The sequence below is a fragment of the Pteropus alecto genome, unplaced genomic scaffold (genome assembly GCF_000325575.1).
Source record: "Pteropus alecto unplaced genomic scaffold, ASM32557v1 scaffold86, whole genome shotgun sequence".
Classification (NCBI taxonomy): Eukaryota; Metazoa; Chordata; class Mammalia; order Chiroptera; family Pteropodidae; genus Pteropus; species Pteropus alecto.
In genome coordinates, this window is record NW_006442109.1 from 25,580,232 (window position 1) to 25,589,214 (window position 8,983).

General features: G+C 35.5%; 1 protein-coding gene across 5 annotated transcripts in view; it reads right to left on the bottom strand.

Annotated features, from left to right (window-relative positions):
* CTDSPL2 (CTD small phosphatase like 2) overlaps positions 1–8,650 on the bottom strand; it is a 74,773-nt gene extending 66,123 nt beyond the window's left edge. The window contains exon 1 of one of the 5 annotated variants that reach the window (XM_006920419.3): positions 8,262–8,650. The gene's annotated coding sequence lies outside the window, so the exon portion shown is untranslated. The remainder of the gene's footprint in view (positions 1–8,261) is intronic. The other 4 variants (XM_015595980.2, XM_015595979.2, XM_015595978.2 and 1 more) reach the window with 4 other exon arrangements.
* Positions 8,651–8,983: the final 333 nt, after the last annotated feature.

Consider the following 8,983-nt stretch of genomic DNA (forward strand, 5'->3'; position numbering starts at 1 on the left):
TATTTTTAAAAATTTAAACTGCAGAAAAAAGCCTCAAACATAGAAAACTTCAGATCCAAATGGCTTCACTACAGAATCCTACCAAATGTTTTATAAAACAACAAAACATATCTACACAGACTCTTCCAGAAAACAGAAGAGAAGGAACACTTTTCAACTCATTTTATGAGGTCAGCATTACCCTGATACCAAAAGCAAATACAATACACATTAACTGGGCTAATTACAGGTCAGAAATTGCCGATATAATAGCTGCAAAAACCTAATTTTATTACTTAAACTTAAAATATAAAGGGAAGAGTTTTAAATATACATATACAGCCTCATCTTGGTAATAATGCTGTTTGTTAGAATTTAACACATCTACAGGTTAAGAGCTCCATTACTAGATAAGTTCTTTTCTATTAAGAGTAATAAGATAAACAGGAAAAGAATAGAAAATGAGCACACTACTACTAATCAATGAAAATGATACAATTTAAGCAGATTACATCACAAAACAAACAGCCATGGGGCAACAATATTTTAAAGCCTAAGAACTCTTGACACTGGGAGCAGAAAAAGTATATAATGATGGTTCGACATTTGGACCAGATCTCATTGAAGAAATAGAAAAGGCTGATTGCTCAGCAATTTAAAACTAGGCACTGAAATTTGCTTTCTATTTACCTGTAGCCCAATTAAAAGGATTTGGGGTGGCGGGGAGCCTCTTGCAAATGCTCACTATAAACAACATTAATTCGACTAGTTTCTTTACCACCTCTGAATTTCACACTCACATCCAACAGCCTTTGCAACACTTTCACTTGGCACCTCAAATTCAACTTACCCAAAATTGAATTCACTTCTTTGATCTCACCCCCATATTCACTTTTCCCATCCCATCCCTAAACTTGCTCTTCCTACTGTATTTTTCCTAATACTAAATTCTTATCTCAAGTATCATCATCTACCTAATCGATCAAGCCAGAAACCATCCCAAATATCCCCTTCATCCTCTCCTTTGTGTCCTATAGTCAATCATCAAATCCTGATGATTTTACCTCTAAAATGTTTGTCTTGTCCTCTATAAATCCATCCTCCATACTCCACAAATCTGCCTGTTCCTTCCCTTCAAAATAAAGACTAAATTCACGTATTACAATATAAAACCCCACAAGATCTACCTCTCAAGTCTTTTTTCATTGCTATTTGCTGCCTCACTCTTTACACTCTAGTAATAAGTTTCCTGCCCACACTGCTGTATCATGCTTCTGCTTTTCTCTTTACCTCAAACATTCTTTCAACTAATTCTTACCTTCATCATTTAAAGCTCAGCCCAAGCATCACCCTCCTCAATAAGTAACCACCTCTACATCCCCAAGCCTGTGTAAATCTGTGATTGTCTCTAACTTAGCTCTTAACGCATCCTACTGAAATAATCTGTTTATCTTTAAAGGCACTGGACTGTAAGAGTCTTGAAGGCAGAGATCTTATCTATAACTCCAGTAACCTGGCATATAAGATCTCAACCTTTGTTAAACTGAACAATAATTTTTCTCATTTCCCTCAGAGACCAGAGAATAAGAAAAAAACTATTTCACTGAAACGCAATCCTTACAGCAATAATCAATTCTTGCTCACAAAAAAAGAGGCCTATAAATAAAACTAAAAATGTTCCTTCCTCATGAGATTTCCTTCCTCTTGTCGCAAAATCTCTGATCCCAAACAATATTTGAAGCAAACAATTATGGTTGCAAATAGTCATGTGTTAACAAGATTATAATAATGATACAAGAAAAAAGTTGATTAATTTGCTACTGTGGTCTTGAGTGGACAAAACTTTTATCAAAACAACAAAATAACACATTGTATATGAAGGATGCTTAACAAATTATTTAGGACTAACCTAATGTGCATTCTTACAAACAAATGCTTGCTGAATGAAAGGGATAAGAGGAATACAAAAGTGGGTAATAAATAAAGTTGTGAAAAGATCAGAAACTTTAAAGGCAACAAAATCTGGATTTTCCCATAAAATTTAGGTATATATAAATTATAAGTTGTCTATATAAAGAATATATGCATGCAAGGTTCTGGAGTAGGCTCCTGAGGGAGTTCCTAGAGAAATAACCTCTGGATTAGGTGGTACCAGTCCTGAATCTATCATTAGTTAGCTGACACTGATTAGACACTGATTAAATCATGCAATCATTCTAGCACTTCATTTCCTCAACAGCAAAAGAAGTTATTGGACTGTGCATTTCACCACATGTAAATTTTATCTTTAAAAAAGTTTTTTTTTTGTCAAAATGAGAGATGAGTCATTAATCTGAGCTGTTTTTATCCTATTATCACATATAACTCATCTCTAAGAACTCTAAGACAAATATTAATTACACGTACTTAAAGTCTTCAGAATAGTTCATCATTAAAGAAAGCAAAGGCATTACTGGATTATATGACCCCTTTGGTCTCCTCTAGCTCTAAATTTCTATGGGTTTGTTAATTTATACTCTATTACAAACGGTATCACTACCAAGTTTATATCAAAATTTATATTTGTGAAAGAAAAAGCTAAAAAGCACGTCTTCATTAACACCAAAGGACATTTTCAAGTGTCAGCATCTGTTTTCACTATTTTTATAGCCTGACTAACTTGAAATCAATGGCTTCAGGTATTGCCAACTATACACTTTTACTCTCTACTACTTTCTTAAGCCTTCGTTAAATGACTTCGGAGAAGGAAAAGATTTCTCTGTCCCTCCCACTTATCATCTAATAAGTCAAACATCAACTAGGGCAAAAGGAATAAGCAGGAGTATTATATGAAGCATTAACTCCAAGACAGGGAGATTCTTCTTATCCAACTCTGCCCAACAAAGTGTGTAGTCTTTTTGGGTCAGTATTATTTTTAATATGATTCTTTTTATTAGCTAATATAGGATTCTTCGGAAACTACTAAATAAAAAAAATAAATAAATAAACCATTTGTATATAGGGAATATACAAAAAATAAGAGTAGCTTAAGTTAGGTTGATAAAATTATGTTTTTTTCCTCTTAACCTTTTTTCTGTCAATGAACATCCAAAAAAACATATTTTCTAAAATCATGACTAATTAATTTTCTCTAGAGAAACAAAATATGTGGGCTGTTAGACTACTGATGACTGAAACACTCTATGAAAATATAAATTGATTTTTCAAAGATGGCAGTATTCAGTTTGTTGATCAATGAAAATACTTATGGCACAGTCATTATATATTTAAAAATACTACAGTTAGCACCCCAACTTAAAACCTTGTATGTCCTCAGCATAAATACCTTTAGGGAAAAATCAATATTTGTTATGGACAGAATGAAACAGTATGTCCTTCTGCTAACGACATGCCTGTATTTCTTCAACCCGAGCTTTAAAAGAACAGTAATTAGAAAATTGTTTTAACTACCTCCAGTAAATATAAACATCTTGTAAAAAAGAGCATTTTAGTACATGATAAGAAACTAATACCAATAAAACTTTATAACACAATATATTATTTTAGCAAAAATACAGGTTATGGGTTTATAAGAACTGAGTACCATAAAACTTGTGAGAATCATTTTTTCCCTTCAAAAAGCACATACGAAACTTGTCACTCCAGTCTACCATTTTTCATCTCATATTTATCCTTTCTATAGAAAATGTATATATCTCAACATATGTACTTTTAAAACTTACTGGGGACTCCCTTATACATACATATTATAAGGTACTTATTGGATACATTAACAAAGAACAACTGAAGATTAAAGTGAACTTAATTTTGGCAGAACTTTCCTAAGAGTGCTTTTTATTTAAGTAGTTCTCACCAAAACTGGACAAGGGGAGAGATACAACTTCTTATTTACTCTCTTTCACAAAAACTTCTATTTAAAGAAAATTAATTTTACTAAGGCCATCAAAAATCTAAAATTCTCAGAACACATTAATTTGATAGTAAGAAAAGAATCAATGAGAATTTGACAAAGAATAGTTAGTTATTAACTAAAAATCTTAAAATTGTGAAGTAAAACATCAAGGCCTTTGACCAAAATAAATCTGCATTGAATACCCCACTATTCTTATCATTACCTACCAAGGAAAAACTATCACTATGGTTGAGATAAACTGAAGATAAGGAGGTTAATGAAGAGTGAGTTTTTAAATTAATAATCAAATATGAGGTAAAATTATAATTCTTTAACGGAAGTGCCCTCTCATTTGCTACTACTAAAAAAAATAAAATAAAAAGGTATATTCCCAATGAGGAAAAAAAGCATGATTATATGAAATATGATTGTGAACATTTTTCAAATGACTTTATCAGTACATCAGAAAATTAAAGAATTGTATAATTACCTTATTTAACAAAATACACTAAAGCAGGTACTTGAGGTCAGTGAGAGGTTAATCATTTCAACTCAATAGGATAATCACACATATGTGGGAAATACAGGAAGAAAGCAACTATTATTATAACAAAAATCATAGTTTTTTCTCAACTAAAAGATACTTATGGGTTCTGGATATTTTTAACAAATAATATACTTTTCTGTTAATAAAATGTGCCTTTAAATTCCCACTTAAAGATTACTTTAACTGGTCAACATGAGAAACTTAAAATATCAAGTTATGCTGCTAACAGGTTCTTAATCTTCCCTGTATTTATTTTTAGTAATGTCTGTTTTTTTAGTTACGAATTTCTCAATATAAAAGTATTTAGTCCAAAGAAAGAAAACATTCTTCCTAAACTATGTAAACCACTATTACTAAATATTAATCACAATTATTTATAAAGTATTCAAGTGCCTTTCAGTAGTTTTGTTTCTTTGATCAAAGTAATAAACACATTTCCTTGTCCTAAAAGCATTATGGCTATTATTAAAACCTGACTGCTAGAATCTCAAGTCAAAGTATTGCTGATGATTCATGTTTAATCTAGATACACTTCCTTTTCTACACTCTCTTTAAATTAATACCGGAGAGCCTATAAATATCATAAAATATGGGATCAGTAATGAAGTCAACTGGCGTGCTGTGATCTTATATTAAATTTAAAAGACTATATGTAAATATTTTACAACACTATTTTTTTCCAATGGCATCTTAGCATTTCTCTTCACTCTTCTCTAAAAATACCATACTAACTAGGGGACCTACAGATTGAGGTAAACATAAGGGCTGACCAAACCTATATACCATATTTGTCCTTAAGGTCCTATGATTTCTTCTTGGGATTGCTCTTAGTCTCACCTATCATTACTGTCAGATTCATAAGATTCCCAATGGACCTAAGAGGCCCAAACTTGAAACTATGACTTTACCCCACCATGTCTTTCTCCCCTAGACAATGTTCCTATATGTCACACACCACCTCATCATAGTTCATAAAAGTTTACTTTTATCTTCCACTCTGCCTCTGAACTCTCACCTGGTTTGTATAGGCAGAGCAAGTTTATCTGATAAACTAACCTATGCTAATATTGTTAATAAAAGACAGTATTTTAAAATTTCTCTTCCAGAGAATGTCATTTTACGCAGGCTATTTTAGAAAGAATTCCATAACACACAGGACACAAAGTTTAGCATCAGCAATTCTCAAATTATACCTCACAGCCAGCCACCTAGTCTACCTATTTGTAATGTAGATCCAATTACAATTTAATAGTCTAAATTAAAAATTAATGTAATCATACAGCCAGCAGTGAATATATGTCTGGCTTAGATATATATGCCTCATGGCAAATGTCAAGTAAGTGGAAACTAAAACCACAACTGTATGGTTTTATCATAAATCCTGTATCTGTTAAATAGTCTCATCTTCAAAGTACAGCAAATGACCCCTGTAGCCAATTCAGTTAAAATGGTCAGGTAACTTTTTAATCTAGTCAGAAGAATTACTTAGAGCACACCATATATGAAGTTCTCTCAGCATATTCGCTATTTATAACTATTTAGTGTCTTTTCTACTTTATGCTTTCACAACAACTTGGTAAATTACAAATATAACTAGTGTTTATTTTGAATTGACATACCACTTTACTTTTCATCACATTAATCCAAAGCACAGTCTCCTATGACCGAGATAATTTAATACCATTTTATTAAATCTGCAATTAATTCTACAGCCTGAAGTCTAGTACTCTTTTCCTAACACCAGGTCCAAGTTTTTTTAAAACCAGAATTGGATGATTTCAGTTATAGAATAATCTTGTGAAGAAACCTCTTGACCAGAAATCTCAAACATGGGATCAGCTAGATGAATCTGGGAAAGATACAAGTTCCCCAATTCTTAATTTCTTAACAGTGGAAAAAGAATATTACTAGCTTCTACATAGATTGGAATATTATAAAACATATCAATCCTATTCGGTTTTTCTATGCAATCCTACTTGTAATTTCTATATAGCTACAAATCCACAAAGGTTAAGGACTATACCACCTAGAGCTTTCACATCCTTTCAGATCATACTGAGATTATCAGAAGAGCGCAGGTACTAAATGAACGCAAAATTAAAACAATTTTGGTGAATTCTTGAAGACAAAGTCTACAGACAATGCTCATTCAGCTACCTATAAACCGAATTTTATTAAAACCGTTAATGCTTTATTAACTACCCCAAAAGGTTATTAAAGTGCAGATAAAGCCTACATTTAAGCCAATAACTTATTTTACATCCTTTTAAGTCACATATTTGGCCCTACTTTTTAAACAAATTGACTCAGCAAGTATCCAACATGCCCTCCCTACCACTTCTCACTCCCTAATCTTTTGGTCCTAGAAGATAAGTATGAAGTTCAACTCCATCCTAAAAGACTGCTTCACATTAAGAGCTACATTTGCCTTGACTTTCTTTATGACCTTGGGGGGAAATCTACCAAATGTCGACTATAACGATGTTTGTGTGTTTCTATTTATTATTGAAATTTAACCCTAACATGCTAACAATAGTGACGTCTTCTAAACTGGACCTAGAGAGCTGAAGCCTTCAAGTGATTAACATCAAATGACATGTAATAAATTTAAAAAATTAATTTAACTAGTTAAAACAACAACAACCCCAAATTCAACACGGTCAAAAAACAAATTCTGAAAAACACCGACAGCCTCCTTATTACTTCTCTTTATGGACAACTGGTCTGCAATGTTTAAAAAAAAAAAAAAAAAGAATAAAACTAGCTTTAACTAGCCATTTCCTTGCTTTAACAGCTGGACAACAAACGAAAATGTAAAACTTAGCAAAGAATAGAAAAACAGTATATTAAAAAATCTGCGATCTGCAAATTATGAAGATAAATCTATCCTCTTAAGTCACTAATTTGTATACCCATGTTGAGCAATAATCTTGATATTACTTTATTAGCATTAGAAAGATAAATCCCTGCCTTAAAGGAACAACTACTGTAAGTACATTTCATTTGAAGATCTTAAGGCAGTTTACGAGCAGTATCTCTTTAGTCTAATCTACGATACTCTAAAGTGCTTAACATCATCACACATCCAGCCACCAATAGGGTGAGAAGTAAATAAACACAATTTACTTATTCACGAAATTCTCGTCAAGAATTGAAAAGTAAACATCCATACAGGCGTTTAATACCCAAAGAAAGCGTAAAATACTACGAAGAATACCATAAGATTCACCCTTAATTGACCACTACAGAAACCACAGGCCTTCCACATGGACCGTCCTTTACAACCATTCTTGACTTGAAAAAGTAAAATGTCAACTCAATGTTTTAACAGTACAGAAGATGAACAGAACTTTCTGAAATCTCTCCTTCTAGAACATCAAAAGGTTTTTATAAAAACTGATAGAGCAACGCCCCCCTAAAAGCACCCTACTAGAAAGAATGAAATATCGAAAACATCAGGTGGGCCAAGGTTAGAAAAGCTGATTTAACCCAATTACCGAGAGGGACCACAAGGTTTGGAACTAGGAACGTGAGATCGAGGCGGGGCTGGGGTGGGGGGTGGGTAGCAAAGTGAAATCTAACCCCAGAAATCACAACACAGGCCGCGCAGCCTGGGAGCTGAAGCTGGCGGGAAGTGAGCGCCCTTTCTGTTCCCAGGGGAAAGTCCAAAGAAGAGCGGCTCCACACAGCGGACTTTCGAGGCGCCAACACTGCATGCCTACCAAGGCGCGGGAGCCGCTGGAGAGCCCGGTTGGGAAGGGGAGGAGATCCCGGCAGACGGCCCTTGAAGAGGAGGAAGACTAAGGCTGGGAGCAGCGGCAGTGTCTGGACGAGGGAGATTACCTAACTGTGACGACAGAGAAGTGTCCTCAGGCTCTGGTGATGGTCCCGACTGCGCAATGTGTGGTGTCTTTCCCGCTTAGCCCGCAGCAGCAACAGAACCAGCTCCTTCAGCCAGTCGCCATTTCCCGCCTACCGACCTGCTGCACCGCACGGACAGGGACCCGGATGGAAAGCGGCCTCTCCGCGCAGGCGCTTTGACTTCCTCCTCCCCCTCCCGCCACAATTCCGCGAGGTGGGAGGGAAGGAATGTGGGCGGCCACAGCAGCAAAAAAAAAGAAAAAAGAAAAACTTTTACTTCCGTGAAGATCGTTGGAGTTCTTGCTGCCGGAGGAAAATCGCGAGACAGAATTCCTGACAAAAACTGAATGCAGAGCCTCAGGACCAGATGGAATAACAAAAACAAAACCTATCAGGATACGCCAAGGGTCTGGGGGATATTTGTACTTTAGGGGCCTCCGTAGCTGTGTAGTGGTCGCAGGGGGAGTAGGGAGTAAAGCGTTGGGAGTGGAGAGGCGGGGACCCGAAGGACGGTTTTTCCTCCCGCTACTAACGGAACGGCTTAGGCACAGCTGGGAGGGGGAGCGTGCCCTCGCCCCGGAGGCGGGGCTTAGGAACGCGTCGCGTACTCTGGCGGCTAGGATTTTAGTAACCCTGGCGCGCCAGGTGGGTGGAGCCGAGTGTGATGGGGTGGGACTAACGGCTTGGCGCGCTGGAGGTGGCAG